We start from the raw sequence: 21,367 nt of genomic DNA, 5'->3' as shown, positions 1-21,367 counted from the left end.
GATGAAAGAGGAGACACCGAGCTATCATTTGATACCAAATACATCCTTCTGGGTTATAAAACAGAGGAAGTGACAGCAAAATAATAACTTCATATAGCTGGACTTACCTCACGCTTTTGTCTGTTTTTGTGGCAAAGCATGTTTATAATCAAAGTCAAAAAGTCAAAGTCAAAGTCAGCTTTATTGTCAATTTCTTCACATGTTCCAGACATACAAAGAGATCGAAATTACGTTTCTCACTATCCCACGGTGAAGACAAGACATATTTTGCCAATTTAGGTCCACAAACAAACATAACATTCAAGTAAACAAAAAAGTAAGTAAATAAGTAAATAAGAGGGCACATATAATAATGAAAAAATAAGAGCAGCAAAATTTGGTTGAAATTGTGCATAGACAGTCAATAAAATACTAGTGCAAAGTCAGGCCAATAAAAGGCTTGGGTAGTTCTGTTTGACCTAAGTAAGAAATAAAGTGGCATAGTGGTGCAAGTTATGTAAGAGCAGCAGAAGTGTTGTGTTTTCAGGACAACAACACCAAGTTGTAAAGTGTACAAGTGTGCAAGTGGAGTAGTGCAGGCGGCCATTTTGGGTCCAATGTCCAGGATGTTATGTAGCTGAGGGTGGAGGGGGGAGAGGAGGGAGAGAGTTCAGCATCCTTACAGCTTGGTGTATGAAGCTGTTGGTGAGTCTGGTAGTGCGGGAGCGCAGGCTTCTGTACCTCTTCCCAGAGGGCAGTAGATCAAACAGATTGTGAGCGGGGTGACTTGCATCACTCACAATTTTGGTCGCCTTGCGGGTGAGGTGGGTGGTGTAAATGTCCTTCAGGGAGGGGAGTGAAGCACCAATAATCCTTCCAGCTGTGTTCACTATGCGCTGCAGGGCTTTCCTGTTGTATTCAGTGCAGCTTCCGCCCCACACAGCGATACAGCTGGAGAGGATGCTCTCAATGGTGCCTCGGTAGAATGTGGTCATGATGGCTGGTGGAGCACTTGCTCGCCTGAGTTTCCGCAGGAAGTACAGGCGGCGCTGAGCTCTCTTTGCCAGTGATGCAGTGTTGGTGGTCCAGGAGAGGTCTTCACTTCACCCCCAGGAATTTGGTGCTGCTCGCTCTCTCCACCACAGCACCGTCGATGGTCAGTGGCAGGTGTTGGGTGTGACCTCTCCGGAAGTCAACAACAATCTCTTTGGTCTTGCTGACGTTCAGCAGGAGGTTGTTGTCCCTGCACCACGTGGTCAGATGGTCGACCTCCAACCTGTATTGAGTCTCGTCGCCCTTAGTGATGAGACCCACCAGAGTTGTGTCGTCAGCAAATTTCACTATGTGATTGTTGCTGTAGGTTGCAGTGCAGTCATGCGTCAGCAGGGTGAAGAGCAGCGGACTGAGCACGCAGCCTTGGGGGGCCCCTGTGCTCAGTGTGATGCTGCTTGAGGTATTGTTGCCAACACGTACTACGCTATCGTGTGTTTCTCTATGGCAAAACATGTTCATAATCCGGTTTTGAGATCCTAACAAATTCCTGCATGGCATCCAATTCAAGGCTCACATTGCATCCCAATTTGTTCAACAAAGAAACACCTTTTTTGCCTTTACTTTGTTCATGGCAATGCAGTAAAAAGTTGAGAATCATCATGAGTGCATACACCATAGTCACACATGCTAACAGGCAAACTTGGGTCAAGTCAGGTCAGTTCGTGTCACAGATATGGAGCGCAGAATGGTCATTTTTCATCGCTAAATAAAAAATGGCATTTATTTCCGTAAATCACACACCACATATTTCTGTAAATTGCTCAGCCCCAGAGTATCCCTCCAACATGGCAATTATATTGCCCGTTTCAGGACAGTCTGCCCTACACACACATGAAATGCATGTAGAGCTATGAGCTTGCTGTGGTGAGATACAGGTCAAAATATAAGAATTTTTATAATATGATTTTTATATTTTAATTCTTTAAAAATCTAAATAAAATCAATGCTAGTACTAATACATGAAATGATTTGCAGATCTGGATAGCCTAGACTCTGCTGAAAAAAAACAATATATAATATGTGTGTGTGGCACAATGACCAGAATAAATCCTTATGAATAAAGGTGGTGAAAATGCCCTAAAAACAGCTTAGGGTTCTAAGGGTTAAAAGTTGTCGACAGACTGAAAGTTTATTGCGTGTTGATAGACAAATAGTTTAAAGGCTCTATATAGGTAGATAGTTGAAGATAACTGACAGTTGGAATGGCTCTAATGTTTGCTAGCAGTTATGCTAACAAAGATAATTATTCTGACCAAGTTACTTAGCTAACTTAGCTCATGTTTTCTAGCAGTTTTGAAAAAATGCTAACATGCTAACAATGTTAACTATGCTAACCACATTACTTAGCTAACTTAGCTAATCATTTTTAGCAGTTATGCTAAAATGCTAACTATGCTAACAATGTTAGCAATGCTAATGATGCTAACTAGCTAGTGAGGACTTTTATTTTGAAACAGTTTAAGGCAGAGGATACAGTTAATGGGAGTCACTTAATTGTTCTAAAAAGCCTTTCAAACGTGTCAATGACTTCATTCATTAGCATTAGCATAGCATAGCATCAATGCTAGCGTGTTATGGGCAAGAACGACCCAACCTGTAAGAAAATGAAAGGACATGACTCCCGGATTATTTCACTTTTGATTGATAATCCATATCCATTTTGCGAAAAATAAAATAAAATCTGAGGGTTTCAGTTGTTAAATAGGTGAAAACAATAAATGTAGCCATGTAGCTCCATAGGACCCCATGTATTTTGGACTCGCCCGCGATCGCCATCTAGGTGAACTCTGGTGAACTGCAGCCAAATTCGGTTTGTAGAGTGGGGAGGCTCTCCGTAGACGGGCTCTGCTCCTACCCACTGTAGCTAGTTAGCATGGTTAGCATAGTTAGCATGTTAACATTGCTAACATTGTTAGCATTTTTAACAAAACTGCTAAAAATGATTAGCTAAGTAACATGGTTAGCATAGTTGGCATTGTTAGCATGCTAGTTAGCATAGTTAACTTAGCTACTAAAAATGATTAGCTAGGTTAGCTAAGTCACATGGTTAGCATAGTTAACATTGTTAGCATGCTAGTTAGCATAGCTACTAAAAATGATTAGCTAGGTTAGCTAAGTCACATGTTAGCATGCTAGTTAGCATAGCTACAAAAATAATTAGCTAGGTTAGCTAAGTCACATGGTTGGCATAGTTTGCATGTTAGCATTGCTAACATGCTAGTTAGCATACTTAGCATAGCTACTAAAAATGATTAGCTAGGTTAGCTAAGTCACATGTTAGCATTGCTAGCATGCTAGTTAGCATAGCTACAAAAATAATTAGCTAGGTTAGCTAAGTCACATGGTTGGCATAGTTTGCATGTTAGCATTGCTAACATGCTAGTTAGCATACTTAGCATAGCTACTAAAAATGATTAGCTAGGTTAGCTAAGTCACATGTTAGCATAGTTAGCATGCTAGTTAGCATAACTCATAGCTACTAAAAATGATTAGCTAGGTTAGCTAAGTCACATGTTAGCATGCTAGTTAGCATAACTACTAAAAATGAAAACATTAGCTAAGTTAACTAAGTTAAGTAACTTGGTTAACGGGTCAATGACGTGACGCTCATTTTTTGTGTACATATGGGTTACATACATTTAAAATTGTTAAAATTTGAAAATAATTTGACAAATTATTTTCAAATATAATTTTCATCAAACCCTAATCTTAAAGTTTTGGATTTATTTAATTATAGTATTAACTGAATTTGGGTAAAATTGTCAACACGGTGTAACCACAAAAACATGAACCAAATAATTACACTTGCTGAAAAAAATGTGAAATTCTCTCCAAAATCCCTTCTAAAATAATCTGCCATGATCTTGCACAAGAACTTTTCTATATTTAATACAAGTAATGAAACCCCATTGTTCTGAATGTTTAAATTAATATGGGGAATCGTGTCTGTCACATCAACCACTTAAAATGTCAAGTGGTGTAACCACCATTTAAGGAGCAATTTTGTATGTATTATGTCAGATAATCATGTGACAGGAAATTATGTCATAGAGAAGGACCCTTCAAGACCCCAACTGCTATGAGTCAAGGTTAGCAACTCTCTTAAAGTAACATAATAGTGTTTTTAGGCCATGGCCAGGCAAGCTTAGGTTACATGTCAAATGGTATGACCTTTTAAAAATGTTGATAAATCATAATAATCAGAAAATATTCAATTTAATGTAAAAACTGTGTTTGAATATTCACATAAAGGTGAAGTGTGTATATAGTTGTCCATAATAATGCCTGCAAATTTTGCTTTTAAATAGAAATGTCAAATGTTGTAACCGGTTACACCATTTGACTCTTTTCTGTTTGAGACCGGTTTGATCAGATTCAGGGCCAAGAGTATTTAATTTTAGGTGCCAATTATATTATTTTTATAATTCAAATAGTGACTAACTGTTTAGCATGAACAATAGCTTTAAAAGGGTTTAAATAGATTGCAATTTAAGCGATTTTTGAACTTCCATAATTATTTTTTAATATTTTATTATGATGTATGTAAACAGTATGTTCAAATTATAAATAAATAATATAAATGCATGTATTACATATAAAATGTACCTCTTGTCCTCCAATGGATGCCACTTACAAGCAAGAAAAACTTGTCTCGCCACAGAGTGCTTGTGAACGCAGATCCTGCTGTTGGCTGGTTGTTAAGAAATTATCATACCCACTCTTTCACTCACTCTTATTCTCTCTCACACACACTTTGGGCCCTAATTTAGCAATATAAAATGCATGGTCACTAGCAAATAGCGTAAATACATTTAGAGGTTTGTCCAGTCCACATTCGGGGTGGTTTTGTTATCAAACGTCAGGTGCCTGGCGCAAAAAGGTGGCTCTTATGTTTCTTAATCAGTCATGGGTGTGTTTTGGGCTTAACATCCTTTAAACCAATGAGGAGGACATCTGTCATTCCCTTTAACAGCAAGCAGGGCAACTTCAAACAGCGCATCAGTATTTTGATAGTCAGCGGTGTATTTGAAGGAATCTGCTTGTACGCAAGACCGTATGGAACACTAAGCCATTCTTTACTAAAACCGAGTAGAGTATAGGCTACACACATCTGCACTTGTCTATTAATTGAACATATAGGCAAAGTGAAACTAACTTCACTGTGGTGTCATAGTCAACGACAAAACAGTTATACACAGTTAATTACTTTCAATATTGACTGACAATGGGTTACCAGCAAAAACATAGCCTGAAAAAAGCAAAACTTCCCCCTATAATGTTCGAATGATTGAATAAATAAGCTAAGGACATTTATTCTGCAGAGGAATTGCTGCTTACATCTCATGACAGTACGTCTTCAGCTGTGTTTCATATGCACCTTTCGCTATAGACCAGGCTTTTCTTGGTCAGTGGCGTAATGCTTTTTAGACGGTATTAGATAGCGATTTTTAGATCATGTGCCAGACCACACCTTATGTCGGTAATTGACACACCCCTGGGCGCATTATTTAATAAATTGAAGTGTAAGATAGGAAAAAACTTTGCATCAGAATAATAATACGCTTTGCGCCAGGTTTTGCATCGCGAAAATAGGGCCCTTTATCTCAGTCTCTTTGAAAATAATGGGCATAGACTGAAATTGTATGAGAACTGAATTGAAATCAAATAGAACACAAGTTTCTTCATTGATGTTATGAAATGATATTTGATATGGAATATGATGAATGACATGAATACATATCAAAATATCCAATTCAGTTTACCTTGATGCCTATTTTCTGTGTCAATTTCTTGTCATATTGCTATAAACATTTTATGGTCAATTGGTGTAACCGATTTATGTCAATTGGTGTAACCAGTATTTTGTCTAAAATACTAATAATATACAAAACAAATAATATGGATAATAATTTAATACTCTACTTTACTGTAATAATGGTTGTTTAAACCATTTTTACTCAAATGGTCAACAAATAGACAGAAAACAAGATGTTTACAGCATATGGTCTTGCTCAGTACAATGAAAAACCCATATCATTTAAATTTAGAAATATATATAATAAAACATATTCTCATAGGATATTACAAAATAAACTAATAATTTCATGAGAACAATTGCATGAACTCTAGGAGGTGTGAAATATTAGATATTTGTCATTTTTGTGGTTACACCATTTGACAATTTAACAGGCTGTTAGTTCTATCTTTTGTTAAAAAATAGCATACACGTCATATCAAATAATATGAATACAACAGAAATACAAAGTATACACTTTAGCAAACCTCAGGCATGTTTTATTTTAAAGGTTTAAACATATTTTTAATTTTCTCATCTTACCAACCCTTATCTGTCACTGACCCTAACATTAATATCTTTGTTAACATAGTTAGCATAACTGCTAGCAAACATTAGAGCCATTCTAACTGTCAGTTATCGTCAACTATCTACCTAAATAATGTAACCATTTAAATTATCCACCTATTTAACTGTTCAGTCATTCCAACTATATTAAACCTTATCTACCAAGCAAATAATTTAACCATATAAACTACCCACCTATTTAACTGTTCAGTCATTCCAACTATATTAAACCTCATCTACCTAGCAACCAATATAGTTTGTTTTTACTCTGCATATTTTACATCATATTTTTTGCATTTTCATGCACTGTATTTCCTTCAGGAAATGCTTTTCTAGTTCTTATTACAGTGCATGAAAATGTACTGTTCTTCCTAGGCTTCTTCTTATTACAGTGCATGAAAATGCACTGTACTGTTCTTCCTAGGCTTCTTCTTCTTATTACAGTGCATGAAAATGCACTGTACTGTTCTTCCTAGGCTTCTTCTTATTAAGTGTGCTTGCAAAGCAGCACACTTATTGTTCTTCTTAAGTTTTATTATTAAGTGTGCTTGCAAAGCAGCACACTTATTGTTCTTCTTAAGTTTTATTATTATTATTAAGTGTGCTTGCAAAGCAGCACACTTATTGTTCTTCTTAAGTTTTATTATTATTATTTTTCCCGTCTCCCTAATTTTTTGTCAGCCCTAGCGCCTAGGCCCTTTGAGACAGAGACACCGTTCCAACTTTAAAACGTCCGGTCAGTACCGGTGTAAGTTGGTCGCGAAGATGACGTCAGGTGGGCGTGCCGTTCGTCCGCCATATTGGATTGAACAGAAAGCGAAACTAAATTTTCACAGGTCACAAATTTGGTCCGAACGCCACGAAACTTGACGTACATTATCCTTGGACCAAGCCTCACAAATGTTAGCGGAAGGATTTTTGATTTTCGAAAGCGTTTGCCCGTCACAGCCAAACGAAATCGGCGGCGAAGCTCCGAAACAGGAAGTCGTCCATATCTCAGGAACACTGTCACATATCGATACCAAATTTTGTATATGAACTGGGGACTCCAGTGTGAGGGTGCATAGGCAAAAAAAAAAAGAAATATTCCAAAAGTTTCCATCATTTGGCAAACCACCCACTGGTATTTGGTAACTCACACCATTCACCATTAACCTCTATCACAATGCCTTCCATGTTTGCACAATGTCTCAGAGAGCAGACACAATGTCTCCAGGCAACCTTGCCCAATCATGAAATCCTTGCTCTGCCATGGGATAGTATGGACTTACGAACTGAAATAGCAAGGAGAACAGTAGATATATATAGCTTACATAATAGAGTTGTTTTCACATTGACGGTATTCAAATTAAATTTTTCATTATTGTTACATATTATGATGGGAGAGTATTATTAAAAATGTTACAAGTATGCAAATGCATATGTTTACGGGCATTTAGGTTTTTCTGGGTTGTTTTGTTGTAAAGACATGCAAGGCATTCTGGGCCATGTAATGAACAGTGGTCGGCAGCACTCCATAGGCTACGTATTAATATGAATAGGTGTTTCTGTAAACCTAGGGACAATAAACAGCTATCTCTGTTACAAAAACGAGCTGGTAATCGCTCATTGAAGAGGGAACTATGATAAAAAGATTGTTTTCCTAAAAGCATGGAGTTGACGAAAGCAGTGGCGGAGCTAGACTTTTATCCTTGGGGTGGCCAGAGGGTGGCCAAAGCTATTTCAGGGGGTCCACAGACTACGACAATGAATGTTCAAGAAACACAATAAATTGCAATCAAAATCTGTAAATGTTGAAATATTTTCGTAAAGTACATCTTAAGCACACGGGAGAAGATTTGTGTATAACATCTACAGTTTATTAACAATGTTAATACAAAATGTACAATATGTAAATAAATAATAATAATAAAAAACTAATTCAAAACAATGACCCCATTTTGACATGAACTGACATGACATGAAGTAGTGCAGTTTTTTTTTTTTTTAACCATGACCAGAGGAACAGTCTGATTACCAAACTAAACTTTTAGAACAGTGTAGGGCCTAGTCATGACAGTAATTAAGGAAGAAAGTGAAAAAAGACACCCACACAGCACCCCAAAACTAACACAGAAACACACACACACAGACAGACAGAGACACACACACACAGCACCCCAAAACTAACAGAGACACAAGTGATTACTTTCTCCTCACTGAATCAGAAGTGTAGATCACTTGTAAGTCCAACAGCAATCTGAGCAGAGAAAGAGACAAAGACTTATCAGAGCATTGTTCAAGGTACTTTCCAAATTCCAACAAAGCCAAACTAGCTTAAGTACAAGTGTGAGAACTTCACAATTTCCAAATATTAGGTCCAATGAAAGCTGATATGGTTGGCCCCTCAGATCTGGTTGGTATTTAGAACTTGGTTTGGGAGGAAAACACCCCTGTTCTCTGCTGTACTATTTTATGCATGGATATAAGTTTAATGAGAAATTAAATGATTTCATTTTGAGATACTTCATCAGTTACAGTTTTGTAAATGTATGTATGTATGTATGTAAATAAATAATAATAATAATAAAAACACAAGTTCAAAACAATCTGACCCCATTTTGACATGAACTGACATGACATGAAGCAGTTTTTTTTAACCATGACCAGAGGAACTACCAAACTAAACTTGTAGAACAGTGTAGGGCCTAGTCACGACAGTAATTAAGTGCCAAACTACCTAACACAAGTTCAGAAGAGCATAATTCTTCTGTTGTGATGAGAAGTAGCAAAATGTGTCACATAGTCATCAATGTTGAGGGCATGTGCCCTCCTTGACTCGACACTGAGAGTTCCAAGGTGGCTTAACCGGTCATCTGCCATTTGTGTCCTGAGGTGGGTTTTGATAAGTTTTAAAGCAGAGAAGCTTCTCTCACAGGAAGCAGTGCTGACTGGAGTGACAATAGCAATCTTACAAAGCCTGAATAGCTCATGGAAAACCTCTTTGTAAGGTTCAAGAAACACAATAAAATCAAGCAAGGTAGATGGTCTGTCTAATCCACTTTTCACTCTCCTTTCTAAAAGCCGTTTGGTTTGGTGAAGCTCATGCTTAAGGTCACCTAAATCTGACTCAAAGGTCTGTGCAAAGGCAAAGACAGGCTCTTCCTTCAAGAAAGTTGCACTTTTTGGGTTTAGAGACTGCACCCCTTGCATAATCTCACAACTTTTCTTTGAAAAACGCCTCTTCAGTTCAGCTGTGAGACAGTCAATCACCTGATAGAAGCCCTCTGGGGAAGCCCTCTGGGGAAGCCCTCATCATCACAGTTTCTCTGGCCTACAGTGCTCATCACCAGTGAGTCAAGAAATCTTGAGCTGATTCTAGGATGTCTTTTACACTGTGTTTGTACACCGATTTTGCACTGCTCAGCCAGCTCCTCGACCTCTTTCCATAGTTCACCAAAGTATTTTTCATTCCTGTAATCCTGGAAAGTATCTGTAAGTGCACCTACTAGATCCACAGCCCTAGCTAGATCAAGTGTGCTTGACTGGAGCATGTCAGACAGACATTTGGCATCACCAAGCACTTTACAAAATGTGACTAAGAGCCCTATGAACTGCAAATCGATCTGAGAAAGAAGACCCCTCGCCTCAACTGACCTATCTCCACTTCTTTCAAGTCCAAGATCCTGCAACAGTCTAAGAACTGCTGGAAGTCTGTCCCTCAGATTACGGCATGCTGTGTATCTGCATGCCCACCTTGTGTCTGACAGTGCCTGTAGCTCCCTAGGCTGCTGCTGTGGGTACAGCTCTTTCTGAACAGCAAGCCACTTCACATGCACATAAGAGCCAGATACAAAGTTATACAGCTGCTGCAAAAGTGCAAAAAAGTCAACCACTTCAGGCACCGCTTTTGTAGCATCAACAAGAACCAAATTCAAGCAATGTGCATTACAATGCACATAAAATGCAAATCTGGCATGGCTTTGAATCCTTGCAGACACGCCAGAATGTTTGCCGCTCATGACAGCTGCACCGTCGTACCCTTGCCCAACAAGGTTATTTCTGTAGTCCAGACCATGTCTCTCTAAACAACTGATAATCATTTGACTAAGACCAGCTGCATTGAGACTGTCAGCTGCTTGGAAGCACAAGAAACTTTCATTGATGGCACCATTGTAATAATACCGTAAAACTATAGACATTTGTTCCTTTTTTTGCAAGTCTTTTGTTTCATCGGCTATCACACTGAACACTTTATGTTCTTTCACTTCTCTTATGATTTCACTCTGTACCATGTCAGCTAAGCCCTGAAGAATTTCATTTTGGATTTGGTGACTGGTGTACTTAGCATTCCCACATTCTTCCAACCTTTTCTCAATGAATTGGTCATGCTTTGCGATTTCGTGCAATATGGCCAAAAAGTTTCCCTTATTGTCGGAGTCCTCAGACTCTCGATGCCCCCTCTGGGCAATATTTTGTGTTGCAGTCAAAAGCAGTACACTTGCTATCGTTTTTATGTAATTTCTGTTTTCTTCCACTTTCTTTTGACGGTTCTCATTCATCGAATTTAACATTGATGTGTTCATCTCTGTACCCCTTCTATACATGCTCCAAGCATACATTGCATTTATATGAAGTTCTGATTTTGAGTGGAGATTAAAACCAGAATCTTTATTCAATGCCTTCTTCCAATTGCAGAAGCCTAGCGGTGATGCAAAAGCAGAGTCTGGTGCATTTGGAAGAGAAAAATGCCTACAGGCAAAGCAGTATGAAGAATCTTGAATGACTGAATACTCAAGCCAAGAATTGTCTTTGAACCAGGTGCTGTTGAAAGCTCGCTTACGTGTTCCATGTTGAGTTCTTGGGAATTGGGAAAGAGATGGCTGAACAGGACCTTCCGCTTTGGATCTTGAAATGTCTGGAAACAAATAATAAATCTTTAAAGAAACAGTTAAGGGATCCAGAAGATTATTATTAATAATGAACTGCAACCATAAAGCAAATTTAACTGTAGGTAAGTAGGCCTACCACTGGGTCCTTTTGGAGGAGCAAACGTGGATACAGCTGGGAAGTGGTCCACTGCAACTTGAACTGGCTCTAGATCATCATCCTGGTCAGAGGTGTCTGTGTCCTCCCTCAATGAAGCTACATTGTAGAAGAATATTTTAATACTCAGCCATCATTTTAAAAACACACAATATCAGTAACCAACATTTTAAATAAAAATTCTGAAGATTCTTTAAAATCTAAATTCTAAAATTAAAATTAATTACTGAACATGGGACTACCTCTGTAGTTACTCTGACCTGGTGATGGCGGGCTGGGTATCTCACGTTGACTCTCCTGACTAGTGTGCAAGCTGTCATGACTGCTGATGCCAGGGCTGCCTGACTTGCTTCTCTTTGCAAAGTAGTTATAGAGCTCCCCCTGCCTTTTCATTCTCAACTCACCCTATGCAAAAAGTACACGAGTCTTGTTACTTCTCTATTTTGAGAATAATGACTCTCTTCAGCATTGTTCTAACCATTAAAACGAGGCAGATATGACAAGGCATTGCAACAGTGATTACAGAGATACACTGTAAGGTTGGCTGTAAAGATTATGCAGACTGTTATGATTAAATGACACCGCGCACGCATTATCGGAATCATATGCCAGAAGCTTTAGGCCAGTGATCCTCACTATTTTTTTCACAAGAGCCACATTGGCAGTGCAAAATCAAAAGGAGAGCCACTTTTATGACAACATACTAAGTCACCTTTGCAAATGTGCATTTCTACATATAAATTGGACATCCCACAAAAAAGAAATAACACAGCCATACATTTTCATTTAAGACCAGATTTACTTTAATACTGGGATGAGCGGAAGCTGGCAGGCATGTCCTTGACTTTCTTCATGTTGTATTTGTAGTATTAGTAGTAGCAGGTTTAACAATACCCCCTTTAGGAAACACCATTAAGGATTAATAACTTCCTTTCACCTTCATTATTCGGGTGAAGGGAGAAGTATAATTCAGATGTTTGCGTTTTTGTAGTGCAGTATTGTATGTTTATGAAGCACATTTGAAAAAATGTATTGGCTGTGTTGCCACATAGCCTACAGTGGGTCCCATTTAGAAGTGGCCACTTCATTCGCACTTTCCGTGATTCACGCAGCTGCGTTAAATGTATTACAACTTATCGCCACGAGGTGGCAGTTTAAGTCCGCTGTAGCATTGCCAGTAAACAGGGCAGCGGACTGCATTCAAAGGCGTTGCAAGTGGCAGTGAGATACTGTAAGCAGAACGAAACTAAAGATCACCTCGTTGAAGTCATACAGTAGACTAGGCTAAATCAGAGCCTACTTTTGTTTTTATCAAGGTGGGGCCACAGAGATGATGGCCTTTGGCGAACAGTTTAGGCCTACTCAAAATGAGTAAAACTAAATTTGGCGGAATCTCGCCAAATTTAGTATATGGCTATGCTACATAACAATCTGATGTGAAATGTATGTTGGCTGATACTAACAGCTAATCTGTAACGTTACAGGCGACATGAGATGTAGGTCCTAGCTAGGCTACTAACGTAATGTTAACGTTACCTTGATAGGCTACTCGTGGCTTGTAGGGGAACATATCACAGAAAATTAAACTACAGAAAACGTTCTCCTAATTTAACATAAAAGTGACTTTAAACAATGATTTTTTACAAAAGAAAACTTACCTTAGAACGTGTATTTCACTATTCGTCAAGTAGGCTGCTGCTGTCTTGTGCAAAAAATCCTCCCTGCCGCGATATTCTCTGTGAGCGTTTGACTCTCTTCTTCTCCTTCTCTGTTGTCTCTAATGCTTGCTGGTGGACAGTGGGTGAATGACAACTCTTTGTAATACATAGCGCCAGCTACTGCACAGAAGGGATATAGCAGTCAACAGGTATTACCGATTACAAAATGCAACAGGCTCTTTTCAACCAGACGTGCGGTGCCGTGACATGTCAATCATCTGGGGTGGCACCTGGGGGGTCCAATCAGATTTCAGAGGGGTCCAGTGCCCCCCCGGCCACCCCTTTGGCTCCGCCCCTGGACGAAAGAATAAACAAGCAATGTCACGTTAATGTTAAATAGCATCTGGACGCTAGGTGGCAACGTTGTATTACATTTCACTAGTGTAGCCTACTTGAAATACGGTGTGAGATTCACAAGTAAGGAAGGTGCAAATATTATGTAATTTATCATGGGAAATTATTGGAAATGTTATTTCTTGTTTATTCTAATTGCAAACCACACACATCCATTCGGAAGCACACGTAGACATTTAATACTGGAAGACTGTCATTTCGTTTATTTGATGTTGCTTAGCAACGGGGACAGACTTCAGAGCAAAGATTCTAGAACAGAGCTTCAGAGAGACACGTTTTGAGTTCGTGGCCAAGTACCTAAAATATCGGTTTCCATGTGTAGGCTATGTGCTGGATGGTGTGCTTCCTTTATGAAAGTAAGTGTTTTATACAGTTAACGTTACAGACATAATGAGTCATGTTGTAGTGGTCCACATAAATGTGCCCCTTCTGTTATTAGAATGCTAAGCAGAGATTTTAACATCATTCATTTCTTGTGTGGCTAGAAGCTAGCTAGGTCATAGGGAGGAGATGTTGCTGTAACGTTATGAGATTTATGTTGCTTAGCGTAATGCCATGGTCATTTGATATGAGATGCTTGTACTCATAACTTCGTCACTAGTAACTTTAGGACTCCTATTTTTTTTACTAAGAGTAATTCAGGAAGCATTTTAGCCCTAAAAGTAGCGCCTGAGTCTGTGACAGCTTAAGCGAGGACTCCTAAATAAGACCGATTCACAAACAATGTTTTGTGGTGGCATTTCACGTCGCGATGTTTTGAAATGGGTCTAACAATCACAAGGGAACAATTTTGCATTGTAGGCATAACTAAGGGATGCAGTAACACCACCAACAACAACCAAAACTAGCCTACTCATTGTTTACATGTACATTAAATGTAACGTTTCATTGTGAATCAAATTAAAAGATTCTCCTCTTTGCAAACGTTGGCATAGGCATATGGTGACAGATTAATTTAATAATGTTGCTGCGTGAATCACGGTAAGCGCGAATGAAGTGGCCACTTCTTAATAGGAGTCACTGTATGGAAGTAGGCTAAGTAAAATAGAGATGTTTAAAATAGGATAAAGTTAGGATATGTCCGCTTGACAACGCAGAGATAACTGGCCTTTGGCCATAGTAACCATCCATTTAGAACGACTGGCCTTCATAGCAACCAAGGATCTTAGCTGTGATTCATGTAGCTACAGTATACATACAATGTGATGCAAAGTATAGAAAGGTGATGAAATATACAGAGACAGGTGAAGAAATATAGTGCAATGTAGACAGTAGTATACAGTTGATTTACAGAAGGTGGTTTAGAGTAATATGAATTAAATATAAATATGTGCAGTGTATTAGCAGTTATCTCATACAATAAGTAGAATAATGTATGTAGATGTAGCAGTAACATTATAATAGTAGAAATAATAATATAGATATATGCAGTGTATTAACAGAATATAATAAAACAGAATAAATATGGGTATTCAATATGACAAATTTATAACAGATATGTACATAACATACAGCTATGTGCAGTGTGGAAACAGTGTCATTGTAGTACAGAAACAACATTATAAGAGTAGTAAGAATACGTTTATGTGCAGGATGAATAGTATAAAGATCAGTAGAATAACTATGTAGAAATGTAATTACAGTAGGCCTATGTACATTTGTAAATAAATAGAAAACTATGGGTGAGAGGGATACATTAATTTTATTTAGTCGTAAAAGTAAATTGCATTCAATTAAATTGCAATTAAAAATCTTTCCAGTAGGCTTTAATGTCACGCAAAAAGTACAACCAAAGCTGAGCTTGATCAACTAGAACGTCTAAAGAACCAGAACTTAAGTGTAGTTTTTTGCTGGGTCCCAGGCCATGTTGGTCTGAGGGGAAATGAGAAAGCGGACAGTGCTGCTAAGCAAGCCCTCAATGAAGAAGTCACAGAATGTCAAATCCCTGCCCCAGACCTTAAACCTATACTGAACTCTTACATCTCAGATAAGTGGCAATCTGAATGGGATTAATGTACCAACAACAAGCAAGGAATGTGAATTTTGGCACGTTTTCATGATCCACTGGGTCGTTATGGGCCACACAAAATACGGTGTTGCTAAAATTACTCCTATTGTGGCTATTAGAGACATGCGTTCATGAGTATCCAGCTCAATTTAATGAGTTAAGTAAAATACATTCACACACACAAAAAAAACATCACTAATGTTGTGGACATTCCTTTATTCTGAGATACATCAATAGGCTCTCAAAACAATCCCAAACAGACATAAGGTCTTTATAGAGCAAATCCATATAGATTATTTGTCAAATAAACCAGTAAAACAGAATTAGGGGATGGAATATATAACATTCACACTCATAGCTCATATTTCTAAAATAAATCAGTGAAAAAATATCCTGACAAACAAGCAGCATTTTAATGCCTTAGTCATATTTCATAATTTCAAATTTTTCTCTAGGTTACCTGATAGCCCAGTTTGAGAGGTGCAAGACGCGTGACATTATTTATTTTTGCAGCCAATCACTGCTGTTGTTTTATTGTATTGATTTGATTTTAGTCATAGAAGCTAAATTCGAAGGCAGGCCACAGGTAAAAGCCAACGAACCGCATTCACCCCGCAAGGCAATAGTTGAATAGAGCTTTTGAGGTATTGCCACTGCTCCAACACTGAAAGGCACTGTTAGAATGCTTGGATCAAGCCAGGTTCAGCATAGCGTATGTCACTGTCTGCTCACGTTGGTGACCGGACCAGGGCAAGCACACTTTCGCAGTTCCCGCCGGAAATGCAGTCTAGTTATTATTATTATTTTTCCCGTCTCCCTAATTTTTTGTCAGCCCTAGCGCCTAGGCCCTTTGAGACAGAGACACCGTTCCAACTTTAAAACGTCCGGTCAGTACCGGTGTAAGTTGGTCGCGAAGATGACGTCAGGTGGGCGTGCCGTTCGTCCGCCATATTGGATTGAACAGAAAGCGAAACTAAATTTTCACAGGTCACAAATTTGGTCCGAACGCCACGAAACTTGACGTACATTATCCTTGGACCAAGCCTCACAAAAGTTACCGGAAGGATTTTTGATTTTCAAAAGCGTTTGCCCGTCACAGCCAAACGAAATCGGCGGCGAAGCTCCGAAACAGGAAGTCGTCCATATCTCAGGAACACTGTCACATATCGATACCAAATTTTGTATATGAACTGGGGACTCCAGTGTGAGGGTGAATAAGCTAAAAAAAAAAAAGAAATATTCCAAAAGTTTCCATCATTTGGCAAACCACCCACAGGTATTTGGTAACTCTCACCATTCACATTTGCACCATTCACCTTCTATCACAATGTCTTCCAAGTATGCTCAATGGTTCTGGGCAGCCTTGCCCAATCATGAAATCCTTGCTCTGCCATGGGATAGTATGGACTTACGAACTAAATCAGCAAGGAGAACAGTAGCTATATATAGCTTACATAATAGAGTTGTTTTCACATTGACGGTATTCAAATTAAATTTTTCATTATTGTTAAATATCATGATGGGAGAGTATTATTAAAAATGTTACAAGTATGCAAATGCATATGTTTACGGGCATTTAGGTTTTACTGTGTTGTTTTGTTGTAAAGACATGCAAGGCATTCTGGGCCGTAATGAACAGTGGTCGGCAGCACTCCATAGGCTACGTATTAATATGAATAGGTGTTTCTGTAAACCTAGGGATAATAAACAGCTATCTCTGTTACAAAAACGAGCTGGTAATCGCTCATTGAAGAGGGTACTATGATAAAAAGATTGTTTTCCTAAAAGCATGGAGTTGACGAAAGAATAAACAATCAATGTCACGTTAATGTTAAGTAGCCTAGAACTATCTGAACGCTAGGTGGCAACGTTGTATTACATTTCACTAGTGTAGCCTACTTGAAATACGGTGTGAGATTCCCAAGTAAGGAAGGTGCAAATATTATGTAATTTATCATGGGAAATTATTGGAAATGTTATTTCTTGTTTATTCTAATTGCAAACCACACACATCCATTCGGAATCACACGTACACATTTAATACTGAAAGACTATAATTTCGTTTATTTGATGTTGCCTTAGCAACACAGCCTTCAGAGCAAAGATTCTAGAACAGGGCGTCAGAGAGACACGTTTTGAGTTTGTGGCCAAGAACCTAAAATATCGGTTTCCATGTGCTGGATGGTGTGCGTCCTTTATGAAAGTAAGTGTTTTATACAGTTAACGTTACAGACATAATGAGTCATGTTGTAGTGGTCAACATAAATGTGCCCCTTCTGTTATTAGAATGCTAAGCGGAGAAGCATGCTAAGCAGAGATTTAGTATCATTAATTTCTTGTGTGGCTAGCTATAGGGAGGAGGAGATGTAGTGCTATGTTGCTAATTGGGATTTATGTTGTTTAGCGTAATGCCATGGTCATTTGATATGAGATGCTTGCACTCGTAACTTCGTCACGTGTAACTTTAGGACTGCTATTTTTTTTTTTACTAACAGTAATTCACGAAGCACTTTAGCCCTAAAAGTAGCACCTACGTCTGTGACGGCTTAAAAGAAGTGGCAAGGACTCCTAACGCGATGTTTTGAAATGTGTCTACTATTGTCTACAGGAGCTTCCAATCGCGAGGGAACTTGCATTGTAGGCATAACTAAGGGATGCAATAACACCAACAACAACCAAAACTAGCCTACTCATTGTCAACATGTACATGAAATGTAACGTTTCATGTGGATCAAATTAAAATGTTTTCTTTGCAAACGTAAGCATAGGCATATGGTGACAGATTAATTTATTAATGCTGCTGTGTGAATCACGGTAAGCGCGAATGAAGTGGCCACTTCTTAATGGGACCCACTGTATGGAAGTGGGATAAGTAAAATAGAGATGTTTTAAATAAGATAAGGTTAATCAGAATTCTACGATATGCCCGCTTGACAACGGCAGAGATAGAACTGGCCTTTGGCCATAGCAACCATCCATTTAGAACGACTGGCCTTCATAGCAACCAAAGATCTGAGCTGTGTTGCAATGTGAGGCAAAGTATAGAAAGGTGATAAAACATACAGAGACAGATCAAGAAATATAGTGCAATGTAGACAGTAGTATACAGTTGATTTACAGACGGTGGTTTAGAGTAATATGAAGTATTCCTTTATTCTGAGATAGGCTACATCATTAGGCTCTCAAAACAACCCCAGGCTCACAAAACAATCCCAAACAGACATACGGTCTTTATAGAGCAAATCCATATAGATTATTTGTCAAATAAACCAGTAAAACGTAATTTGTGGGATGGAATATATAACATTCACACTCATAGCTCATATTTTTTTAAAATAAATCAGTGAAAAAGTATCCTGACAAACAAGTAGCTTTTTAATGCCTTGGTCATATTTCATAATTTCAATTCCTCTGTAGGTTACCTGATAGCCCAGTTTGAGAGGCGCAAGACACGTGACATTATTTATTTTTGCAGCCAATCACTGCTGTCATTTTATTTTATTGATTTGATCTCAGTCATAGAAGCTAAATTCGAAGGCAGGCCAAAGGTAAAATCCAACAAATCACATTCAACCCGCAAGCCAATAGTTGAATAGCCCTCTCCTAGAGCTTTTGGGATATTGCCACTGCTCCAACACTGAAAGGCACCGTTACAATGCCTGGATCAAGCCAGGTTCAGCATAGCGTATGCCACTGTCTTCTCACGTTGCTGACCGGACCAGGGCAAGCACACTTTCGCAGTTCCCGCCGGAAATGCAGTCTAGTTCTTCTTCTTCTTCTATCGCGTTTAATGCAGCTTCAACCGTTTAACGTAGAAACTTCATTCAAACTATGTTACGTAGGTCTTACTTAGGACAAGAGTGCTATGTATTTTTCAGCTTTGTAACTTTTATACTTTTTAAACTATTAATTAAAAACTATCAAAATATCCCCATAGACTTAACATGGGCTGATGACATCACAATAGAGCACTTAAGCAATTAGAATCCTAGGCCAGGTGTTCTGGCCACCTGGCCCAAATGCCAGTCTCAGGCTTTAAGCATACTAACTGGCTCTATCTGTTCAGGAGCTGATAATGATAGTCCAGGCTGTGTGTAGTGCCTTTGTGAGGTGTATTTTTCATGGCCCTTACTCTGTTAAATGTCTTCAGGTTTTTTGGAAACAAAGTCAAGACCAATTGGAATGTTATTATGTTTATGAATGTTGAATGTTGCTCTGTTTCTGCTCTACTGTTGTCTGTGCAAGTAAGAGCAGGTACAGTACTGTACAGTATATGCTAGTAATAGCAGGTAACTGAAAACCCACCCTTCCCTATTTTGGTCAGTAAAGAACATTAAAAAACTTTCTCTATCTGGATCTGGACCAAAATATGGTAACCCTTGTATGAGAATCTGAAATAAGTTGGCTTTTTAGGTTACTTGTAAGCAGACACACATACAGTACACAGAGACAGAAAGACTGACAAGCCATATTATAATACACTCTGCAGGAGGAAACTTGGGGGGGGGGGGGAGACACTAGAATAAGCTTCACCTTGTCATTACATTTCTATAGACAGGTAGATCAGTAAAGGCACTACCAAGAGCCGCGCCTATCAGCCTTATTACAATAATGGACTGGTCCTTTGGCCCATAGTCCATCCATCAGCCTTGTGGAGCCACTGCATAATTCATCTGATAACTAATGTAAGTCCTACTGAGCCATTACTGAGCCATTTTTCCTGCATGGTGTGAACAGTTTAAAATTAGTGAAAGCGTCTTATCCAAAAAATCCATTTAGTTTCCCTGTTGTTTTCTGTCTCTGCTGTGACTGTCTTGGCCACGTTTAGTACAAACAGAACATATTATTAGTATTAGTATTATTATTCATCTCTGTTATTTTTCCTCCTGCCCCCATGTGTGGTGTGGTGGGTTACCACTCTTGAATCCCGCAGTTTTCTGGGAAACTACGAATTTCTACAAACATCTGTAAAACACAAAGGTAATGATATTTTCTCCCACCTTCGACCCTCTTTCAGGCTTCTACACTTCATCATCATCCTTGTTTTTAAAGAACAATGGAAAGTAACAGGGTGCATGTTTACACTGGGGAAAGTAACAGGGTGCAGATTAACACTGGGAAAAATACTCCAACTGGTTTCTGATGCTAATGTATCACTCTTCACTTTTCCCACTTGTCACCAGTGAAATCATCTCCCCAGTAGAGCAATGACATTTTCTGACCCCCTCCATAATGATGGACCCATCCAGAGGAGTCATGAGCAGTTACATGATTGCATAACTCCTGAGTGCCTGACAATTGCTTACCTACAAGGCACACACAGTACAAGTATGAGACTGCCAACATATCTCTTGCTGTGAATTCACTTGCATATTGAGGCCATGCACTGCACCTACATTATGGAGACATTACAAGCCATTACGTAAATCGCTGTGAATTACAAACAGAGCCACAGAGTTTGTTTTAATGTGCTGTACGTACTTATGTGTTTCTGTGGGTTACCTCCAGCTCTTTGACAGCTTGATGCAGGTAGAAGGCATTTCTGAGGAAGATGCGGAGGGTCTCAAAAAACAAACAAACAATCACACACAAACAGTGAAACAGCAATAATTCCAGGCAGATACCCAATACATTAGTCCCTGTACCTTGCCTCATCATGCATTTGTAAAAAAAAAAAAACAGAAAACTATTAGCACTTTTGTCTTCTTAGGCTCACTAGAACCAATCATTCTTCCATGCATGAAAATCATAATTTTCAGAGCGGGAGCATGAAAAGTGTGTGGTTTACAAAACATCTTTGCAGCTAATTCACATGCAGCTGGCTGACTTTTTAATGTTCTTGTCAAACTGTCAGGACTAAGAGCCAAC

At 38.7% G+C, this 21,367-nt stretch overlaps 1 long non-coding RNA gene across 1 annotated transcript; it reads left to right on the top strand.

The window, feature by feature from the left end:
- The first annotated feature begins 13,788 nt into the window (after positions 1-13,788).
- On the top strand, positions 13,789-21,367 carry LOC121708543. Its single transcript, XR_006031695.1, has 4 exons — positions 13,789-13,847; positions 20,054-20,184; positions 20,433-20,479; positions 20,683-21,367. It is a non-coding gene; the product is annotated as an uncharacterized LOC121708543 (long non-coding RNA).

Source organism: Alosa sapidissima, chromosome 1 (assembly GCF_018492685.1).
Source record: "Alosa sapidissima isolate fAloSap1 chromosome 1, fAloSap1.pri, whole genome shotgun sequence".
Taxonomy (NCBI): Eukaryota; Metazoa; Chordata; class Actinopteri; order Clupeiformes; family Clupeidae; genus Alosa; species Alosa sapidissima.
This window is presented reverse-complemented; position numbering and strand designations above follow the sequence as displayed.